General features: G+C 42.4%; 1 protein-coding gene across 1 annotated transcript in view; it reads right to left on the bottom strand.

The window, feature by feature from the left end:
• Positions 1 to 9,533, bottom strand: part of MGAT4C (MGAT4 family member C) — a 44,267-nt gene extending 34,734 nt beyond the window's left edge. Inside the window, exon 1 of the mRNA XM_030215039.1 lies at positions 9,498 to 9,533. The gene's annotated coding sequence lies outside the window, so the exon portion shown is untranslated. The remainder of the gene's footprint in view (positions 1 to 9,497) is intronic.
• Positions 9,534 to 10,379: the final 846 nt, after the last annotated feature.

The raw sequence follows: 10,379 nt of genomic DNA on the forward strand, positions 1-10,379 counted from the left end.
TTAAAATGAATGTCATCTATAAATTAATTTTACTTTTCTGCCATAGGAACTAATTCTTTAACAATGGCTTCCCACACATTCTCTTGAACAATGATGGGAAATAAAACTACTCTAAATCTGCAAATGAACAGGCAAAAGAGACTGAAAATGTTATAGACTCACTACGCTAGGAAACAAATTTCAGTGTTGGAAAATAATAGATTTCCTCCTACATGCCTTTTTATTACACCGGCATCTGAATGATCGCTAGGCATAATCAACTTAGACTTGAAAGTCAGTGTACTAGAGTATCTTTCGGTAATACTTACACTGGTCTGATAAAGGGTATTGCAGTTTAGAAATAATCCATTATTATAGTAATTTAAGGCCATTTGATTGGGGACCTAAGTCCCCAGGATGCAGTAAAATTTTGCACTTATCACGTTAATGGCCAAAATGAATATGCAGTTAGGGCGTACTCAAGCATCTTCTAACAGAGATAAAGCAGAAACAAACTATCTACCCCATATTAACTAAAAGGTCCTTTTACTAAGCTGTGGCAAAATGTGGCCTCAGGGCGCCCTTACACGAGTCTTTCATACACGCTCAGGCCATATTTACTGCAGCTGTAAAATGCCTGATTTTGTATTTGCTTTTTTTTTTTTTTTAAATAAATGCCTAATGCTTATTCTTTTGATGCCCAAATGTGGACGCCATTTATAGAATCTAGTGCCTATTGTATATGGACGATTTGAAGCTGTCACCATACCATCCAAAGTTTCAGTCAAGATATTGCTGTGGTATTTGGATTAGACAAATGTCCCACCCTAGCTACAACAAAAAGAAACATGGCCGACATAGAAGGCATAGAAATGCCCCGTAATAAGATCATCAAAGGATTGGACAGTGAAGGAATCTACAAATAGCTAGGCATCGTAAAGGCAGATTACATCAAACATACCATGGTAAAGAACACAGTCTCCAAAGAATATTTATTTATTTATTTGTTACATTTGTACCCCACACTTTCCCACTCATAGCAGGTTCAATGCGGCTTACGTAGCAATAGGATTACAAGCAAAGTATAGAGAAAAACAGGTAAATCTTAGCAGAGTAATGGAGATGCAGAATAATGGAGGTGTGTGGATAGGTAATATTATTATTATTAATAGTATTAATATTATTAAGAGCTAGTTTTAGACTAGACAGAGATGATCAGAGGAAAGGTCGGGGTAAGTATAGGGAAAATTGGAGGAGGTGTAACATGAGTTATAGCCGTTGTTGCAGGATCAGGTGATGAATAGGTGGGAAGACCATGAACATCTGGGCCACTCCTGTCATTAGATACAGCATAATAATAATAATAATTATTATTATTATTATTACTATAAACCTACAGTTGTGATCCCTGTAGCAACAGGTGACCTTGGAGCAAGATTCAAAGACCTGGAACAACATGTGAACACTTTGGGTGTTGGCAAAATCACCATTTGCCAACTACAGAAAACTGTATGCTTGGAACGTCCCACATCCTGTATCAATACCTTAGAATATCCTAGGTTTCTAAGAAGAACACAATATTTAGAATGCCAAACCCATCCAAAAGCATCTGGAAGGCTGTGAAAACCCCCAATAATAAGTGTGATAATGATAAATCATTATTATTGCAAACATCAATGAAAGGAGAATATTGTTCCTGAATCAGCCACTTTTTATCAATTTACATTTCAGATTAAGTGCCACACACCATATCTGATGTACCTAACCAGTTCACAGCCCTTCTAAATCCTATACTCATCAATCAACCACATCTGCTATGAGTGTTCCAAATCCTAGCAGATAACATCCAAGCTGGATATACCTTTCCTTAGGATCTATTTTAAACTGATTTGGGGGCGTGGGGACTCATCTTCGAAAGAGAAAAAACGTCTCAAAAATAGCTTAAAGAGGCATTTGGACATTTTTCTCCCCCAAAATATCCAAATCGTGATTTTCAAATCTGTGCATGCAAATCACAAGGGGGCATGTTGGGGGAGGGATTTGGGCGTTCCCAAAACTTGAATGCTTTTTTGCCATAATAGAACAAAGCAAAAACATCCTGGGCTAAAAGTTAGACAGTTTGGTCTAAACTTGTTTGAATCACTTATAAAATCACAAAAAGGTGACCTAATTGACCAGATGACCACTGGAAGGATTAAGGCATGTCTCCTTACTCCCCTAGTGGTCACTGAAACCCTCCCACCCCCCAAAGTTGTGAAAGAGATACCAGCCTCTATGACAGCTTCAGATGTTATGGCCAGTCCTATTAGAGTAGCAAGCAGGTCACTGGAGTAACCTAGTGGTCAGTGCAGTGGACTGTAGAGAAGCAGACCCAGGCCCTTATCCCACTCTAACTGGTACACCTGGGGTGGAACAAGTGAGCCCTCTAAAAGTCTCCAAAAACCTACATTATCTACATATAGGTGACACCTGCAGACATAAGGGCTATTGTACTGGTGTACAGTTGGGTACAGTAGGTTTTTGGTGGGCTTTCGAAAGTTCACCATACATAGGGTTACCATATGTCTGGATTTACCTGGACATCTCCGCTTTTTGAGGACATGTCTGGGCAACCGGGCGGGTTTTGCCAATCTGCCCGTTTGTCTGGATTTCTGGACAAACGGGCAGACTGGTGGGTGGGCCATCCTGCCCGCCAGCCCGCCCGTTTGTCCAGAAATCCGGACAAACGGGCAGATTGCTAGCCTCCCCTCCCCTTACTTACTACTGCCCTGATGGTCTAGTGACCTCTTCCGCCTTCGGGGCAGGAAAGAGCCCCCTCTTTCCTGCCTGGAGCGCTGCCCTGCATGGATCCTTCCTGTTGCTGATCTCGGCAACGATTCAAAATGGCCACCGAGAGTTGAAGTGACCTCGTGAGACTTCAACTCTCGGCGCCCATTTTGAATTGGAGCCGAGATCAGCAACAGAAAGGATCCATGCAGGGCAGCGCTCCGAGCAGGAAAGAGGGGACTCTTTTCTGCCCCGAAGGCGGAAGAAGTCACTAGACCACTAGGGCAGTAGTAAGTTAAGGGGAGGGGGGTGACGGGGAGAGGGGGTGACGGGGTGTGTGACAGGAGGGAGGGGAAAATGTGACAGGGGGCGGAGCAAGGGCATGAAAGGGGGTGGGGTGGTTTGTGAAAGGGGGCGGGGTGGGGCGGGGCATGTGTCCTCCTTTTTGGGGGACAAAATATGGTAACCCTAACCATACAATGTAAGGGGGTAATGGTGAGACGTGTACCTGGAAAATTTTATGTGACGTCCACTGCACTGCCCCCTAGGGTGTCCCACTGCTCTGCTGGGATGTCTGTGTGGCCAGTCTACTAGGAATGCTGACTCCTCCTACATCCCAATGGCATTTTTTGTGCATTTTTCCTGTGGACATTTCTTTTCCTTAAAATGATACTAAAAGATAGATGCACTGAGCAGAAAAACATCTAGCAAATGGCCATTTTTGAAACAAAAAGTTGGACATTTTTCTGGTTTTCAAAATGTCCATGTTCACTGTTGGATTTTTGGATGTTGTCCGCAAAACATCCAAAATCGGATTTAGACGTCATATTGAAAATGCCCCTTGTAATCTGTTAAAGAACACGGTCTAGAAATAAAATCAAGTGCCCACATTACAGTATTTGCAAACTCTGCAGTGCTTGGTCGTTGCTTTTCCTCGGTATGTTTGAATTTTAATGTATACTGTCTCAGGGGCTCTGTATAAAGACAAAACAAGTTAAGGATTTTACTTAAGGGGGAGGGTTAGTAGACCTGTATTCAGATTAGCAACTATCACAAGAAAATGGGCAGCAAACAGTGAGTAAAGAGGTTTGCACATTTTTAAACAGCGAGAAATTTGCGGGACATTTATTAGACTCCTTTAACATACTGAGGGCTCTCTTCCCCCCTCCCCCCTTCACTTAAAACAGTCCATAAGGAACATCTTAGACAGCATTTTCCTTCATAAAGCATTAATATTGAAAGCTCTGGGAAGCTGAATGATCCCAAGGCCGAAGGCGTTCCCAGCCTGCCTTTACTCATTCCTCTTTACAGCTGCATATAACCTTTCCAAAACAACAGAGCTGACTTTTAAAGCTGAATTGATTCTCTGGATGAGACAAAGTTTAGTGCTTTCAGCATTTCCCACAGCAAAGTTGAAGAAGGTTTTGATATTAATCCTTTTTTAGAATATCTCCCTTCTGTGGGAGCAGGAGTGTAATATAAAGCAGGGCTCTTTTTATCTTTAGATTGATGAAGAGTTACCTTTATTAAAGTGTGGGCCAGATCTTCCAAGAATTTTTTTCTCTAGTCAGAAGTGGCATTTTCACTAAACTGCCTAGCGGCAAAGTACATAATTACTTTAGTGAATTTTCAAAAGGAATCTGGTCAGATAGTTTTCCTTTGAAAAATCGCTGGCATTATGTTACAATAAAAGCGTCTGCATGCTTTCCCCTGCTGTTCCTGAGGGTGGGGATAGATCAGGAAAATTATGCCCTACCTATTCAAATATTCAACAGACAATGCCTGTTTTTTTTCCCCAGAGTACATAAGTAATGCCACACTGGGAAAAGACCAAGGGTCCATCGAGCCCAGCATCCTGTCCACGACAGCGGCCAATCCAGGCCAAGGGCACCTGGCGAGCTTCCCAAACGCACAAACATTCTATACATGTTATTCCTGGAATTGTAGATTTTTCCCAAGTCCATTTAGTAGTGGTTTATGGACTTGTCCTTTAGGAAACCGTCTAACCCCTTTTTAAACTCTGCCAAGCTAACCGCCTTCACTACGTTCTCCGGCAACGAATTCCAGAGTTTAATTATGCGTTGGGTGAAGAAAATGTTTCTCCGATTTGTTTTAAATTTACTACACTGTAGTTTCACCGCATGCCCCCTAGTCCTAGTATTTTTGGAAAGCGTGAACAGACGCTTCACATCCACCTGTTCCACTCCACTCAATATTTTATATACCTCTTTCATGTCTCCCCTCAGCCGTCTCTTCTCCAAGCTGAAAAGCCCTAGCCTCCTTCTTCATGGGGAAGTCATCCCATCCCTACATTTCAGAGTGACTTAAGTTAGCCACTCTGCAACAGGGGAAGGCTTGGGGGCTGCTGCAAGCAGCAGGTATGAGTCATTGCTCCCTGCTGATGAAGAATTTAATTGTTTAACAGATGGGTTGAGGAGTGCAGTTAAGAGACCTCCAAGCACCTGGAAGGAGGGGAGGGAGAGATACTGGGAGTCATCAGCTGACGGGGCTTGGGGATCCCTGCAAGCCACATCACAGCTGTGCCACTGCTGGGTGGGCCTGAGTTCAAAGCAAATAGGCCTGTGCCCACTTTGGATCAGTACCTGGCCAGTTAAATGCCTCATAACCGGCTATCTGCCAAGATTCAGCGGGGGATAGCGGGGGATAGCCGGCAATCTCTCCCACTGAATATCACCAGTAGTGGCTAGCAGAAAGCCAGTTTTATTGGCTGATATAACCTGCTATCCACTGATTTTCAGCCCCGCTTTAGTGGCTATATTTGACCACATGAATATATGGGATATCTTTGGCTGGTTTGAAGATAACGGGTTAAGTCTGAATAAGAATGTAGCTGGTTATGTTTAATCCAGTCAAAAATAGACCGCATATTCAATGCCAGTCACTGGAAATGACCTGGCATTGAATATCCAGGTTTAGCGCTGACCGCAAGAGTTAGCCAGGCTAACTCCTGTGGTCTGAATATCGGCCCCCTGGAGTATAGAGCAGCACCTTTGCTGAAGTATGTGAACACAGGGGTGTGTCCAAAGGGGCATGACCAAAGGGAACACCCCTTTGGAGCCCCTTCAGAACACCGAGGAGTGACCAGAGATGCCAAATAACATTTGAAATGTGAGGAATGATGTATAGTGTTCTGCGATCTTTTGAGAATTTAGTCTACTTAATTAAAAAAAAAAAAAACTTAGGGGCCCTCTGAGCAGCAACCCGGAACTACCGCTGGGGCATTGTGGCCACCAGCGGTAGTTCCAGCTCGAGCGTGCACCGGAAAATATTTTTGGAATTTTTACCATGGGGCTAACTCGCAGTAATCGGGCAGAGCAACTCAATGGGTGGCGGTAAGTACTTCCTGCTGCTTGGCCACACGGTAAGAGTAATCTTACCGCATGGCCATTTTTTTTTCGGGGGGGGGGGGGGCTTTTTACCCACTGTGGTATAAAGGGTCCCTGCGCATGGGAAAAACAGCCCCTGCCGCTACCAAAGGGCCTTTTTTTTAACCGCAGCTTGGCAAAAGAAATTCCTAATTTTTAGTACCATCATGCAGTATAAAGAAACATGACCTTAGCAATAGAAGTGTCAGAATACTGCTTGGGGGCATCATTTTGGGAGTCGGTGCTAGCAGGGCAGGAGTGACTCAGGATTTCTCCTGTCCTAGGACCGACCCACCAGGTACAGATACAGTAGGTCCCCGGGGAATGGAGGGCAGTCTTTTTTTTGGTGTAGAGAGTGTGATCAGGAGGTTGAAGAATATGATCCTGTGGGGAATGAGATTAGGGGTGGGTAGACTGCACTGTGGACCCTTTAAGATGTAGCCGCTAGAATACTGCTGCTTCTTCTGAGTGACTCCTGTGAAAAATCAAGGTACAGTAAAAGCTTTCCTTTTGCTGCACCTTGATAACTTCTCCCTTTAAAGGCAATTAGCGTTTTTTTTCTAGCTCCAGCACATGACACATGTCTACGCATTACTAAACAGCTAGCTAAACCAGCCCAATATCCAAAAGAATATGTGCTTTTTTTTAACTTTCCAATTGCTTATTGCAGATAAGTAAAACTGACAACTTACTGCATGGAAGTAATTGAAACAAGAATTTTGCCCAGGCAGGATGAGTGATTGAACATGAATACCGATCAATTGACTGCCAGACTGAGGGTTTGATGTTGAGTGACTGTAAAGATGGATTCTGAATTAATGCCGAGGCGGACATTAAACTTTAGTAGGAAAAAAGATATCTGTTTGTTGACTGGATGGATACAGTGATAGAAGGATGTTGAGTATTGAAAGAAGGATGTTGGGCTTTGGAGTGCAGGAGTGGCCTAGTGGTTAGGGTGGTGGACTTTGGTCCTGGTGAACTGAGGAACTGAGTTTGATTCCCAGCACAGGCAGCTCCTTGTGACTCTGGGCAAGTCACTTAACCCTCCATTGCCCCATGTAAGCCGCATTGAGCCTGCCATGAGTGGGAAAGCGTAGGGTACAAATGTAACAAAAATAAAATAGATACTATTGGAGATTCTACATGGAATGTTGCTATTCCACTAGCAACATTCCATGTAGAAGCCTGCGCGGCCACATTGGTGATCTGCAAGGGCCGACTTCTACATGGAATGTTGCTAGTGGAATAGCAACATTCCATGTAGAATCTCCAATAGTAGCAACAGTGGAGGAGTGGCCTAGTGGTTAGGGTGGTGGACTTTGGTCCTGGGGAACTGAGGAACTGAGTTCGATTCCCACTTCAGGCACAGGCAGCTCCTTGTGACTCTGGGCAAGTCACTTAACCCTCCATTGCCCCATGTAAGCCACATTGAGCCTGCCATGAGTGGGAAAGCGCAGGGTACAAATGTAACAAAAATAAAATAGATACTATTGGAGATTCTACATGGAATGTTGCTACTATTGGAGATTCTACATGGAATGTTGCTATTCCACTAGCAACATTCCATGTAGAAGGCTGCGCAGGCTTCTGTTTCTGTGAGTCTGACGTCCTGCGTGATTTGGATGTAGGGGTAAAATTTCAAAGGCTTTGCTACTTTTTACTTGAGTAGAATAGAGTAAACATATTTAAATTAGTCATATCTTCATGAGTAGATTTTAACGACCAGAATGTACACTGAAATTGGTCTTCCACAGTGTGTTTTCAAGACAGGAACCACACCCATACACTTAACAGACCTGTTACTAAAGCTTAGCAAGATCTAACATTAGCATGCGCTAAGTACTACATAGACCACAGGTGTGAAATAGGATGTGCAGCATTTAGCACACACTAATCATTCGTATAAGCATTCCTTTTTTATTTATAACAGTGATATGTCATCAACATGTGTATCTTATGGCACTGTTTTACAAGATCTGATTTAACGTTTTTAACATAGTAAGAATACAGTACTCAATTGCAATGTATGTAGGTAGGTAGGTCATGTTTTAAAATTGCCTAGTTAAGTACATAAGTATTGCCATACTGGGACAGACCGAAGGTCCATCGAGCCCAGCATCCTGTTTCCAACAGTGGCCAATCCAGATCACAAATAACTGGCAAGATCCCAAAAAAGTACAGAAATAGTGGATTTTCCCCAAGTCCATTTAATAACGGTCTATGGACTTTTCCTTTAGGAAGCCATCCAAACCTTTCTTAAACTCCGCTAAGCTAACCGCCTTTACCACATTCTCTGGCAACGAATACCAGAGTTTAATTACACGTTGAGTGAAGAAAAATTTTCTCCTATTCGTTTTAAATTTACTACATTGTAGCTTCATCGCATGCCCCCTAGTCCGAGTATTTTTGGAAAGCGTGAACAAATGCTTCACATCTACCCATTCAACTCCACTCATTATTTTATAGACCTCTATCATATCTCCCCTTAGCTGCCTTTTCTCCAAGCTGAAGAGCCCTAGCCACGTTAGCCTTTCCTCATAGGGAAGTTGTCCCATCCCCTTTATCATTTTCGTCGCCCTTCTCTGCACCTTTTCTCATTCCACTATATCTTTTTTCAGATATGGCGACCAGAATTGAACAGAATATTTGCAATGCGGTCGCACCATGGAGTGATACAAAGGCATTATAACACCTTCATTTTTGTTTTCCATTCCTTTCCTAATAATACCTAGCATTCTATTTGCTTTCTTAGCCATAGTTGTGGGGTCCTTTTACAATGGCGCGTTGAAAATTGGCTTGCAGTAGTGTAGGCATGGGTTTTGGGCACACACCGATTCATTTTTTAGTGTGCCTGTAAAAAAGGCCTTTTTTTTGCTGAAAATGGACGTGCGGCAAAATCAAAATTGCCACACATACATTTTGGGTCTGAGACCTTACCGCCAATCATTGACCTAGCGGTAAAGAATCCGGGCGGTAATGACCTACGCGTGTCAAATGCCACTTGGCGAGTGTCCATTACGCGCCCAAAAATAAAAAATATTTGTCAAACGCGCGTATCAGACATGCGCCAAAAATGAAATTACCGCAAGAGCCACGCGGCAGTTGGGCAATAACTCCGTTTTGGCATGCGTTGGGCGCGCGTAGAAGTTTACGCGGCTTAGTAAAAGGGACCCTATATGAGGATTTAAAAGTTCATGCGTACTGTTACTATTAAGTACCGTATTCATAATATATATATATTTTTAAATAGATCTTAGCTACAGATAAATGGAAAGGATAATTAGTGACATGCAAGACACAAAACCCAAATCATGGCTGACAGTTCTTCAATATCATGCTTTGAAAATAAATTAGTTGTGAACTCACCTAATTAATTGTGAAGTCCTGGAGAACAGGAGGAACAATAGAAAGCTTAAATGATTTACACTTCTTTGGAAAGATTAACAATAGCTTCTCAATATGAGAAAAACAGTCCCAGGGCAGACAATACCCAAAGAGGTCTTGAGAATACCTAAAAAGACAGAAAATCCATAGTGGCCATAACTATTGACATGGGAATGTAATGAAGTGTAAAACTTCGGTGTAACAACAAATTAAAACTCCATTAATGTCCTTTAGTAATGAAGGCACACACAAAAAAAAAAATCTGTAAAAAATGCAGGATATGTATCCAGTCTATTCAAGACTATTGAACTTTATAAAGCATTAAAGGGGCCCTGTTAGTAAAGGGCATTAAGGGCGTTACTGAATATGCTTAGCGAGTTAGACGCGTACATTGTAATTATTGCCAATTAGTGCTCATTATTGGTTTTTAAGTGCTGTTATCAATGCTGATTAGCTTGTTAAGCCAATTAAGTTATACATGTTGTTATGGTATATGCTTCGATTTCGGTACTGAACGCTAGGCGCATTATAGAATCCGGAGGTAAGCCCTAATCCTCTGGATTCTACATAGCATGCCTAGATTTACATGCGTTCTGTGCGTAATTCTAGGTATATTCTAAAACTATGCACATAGATTAATTGTTTGAACAAGCTGTTAAGCGTTAACAGCTCTTAACAAGCAATAACGAGCACTAATTGGCAAAAAATGGAATTTACGTGCGTACATTGCTAAGCGTATTCTGTAATGTATTGCCCCTAAATTGTAACCTGCGCAGGCAAATAAAAAAAGCATTCAAGGGGGTGTTTTGTGGGTGTTCCAAAATCCATGCACGTTGTTATAAAATATGGGCTAGTACGCGTAAA

This window comes from Microcaecilia unicolor, chromosome 9 (genome assembly GCF_901765095.1).
Source record: "Microcaecilia unicolor chromosome 9, aMicUni1.1, whole genome shotgun sequence".
Taxonomy (NCBI): domain Eukaryota; kingdom Metazoa; phylum Chordata; class Amphibia; order Gymnophiona; family Siphonopidae; genus Microcaecilia; species Microcaecilia unicolor.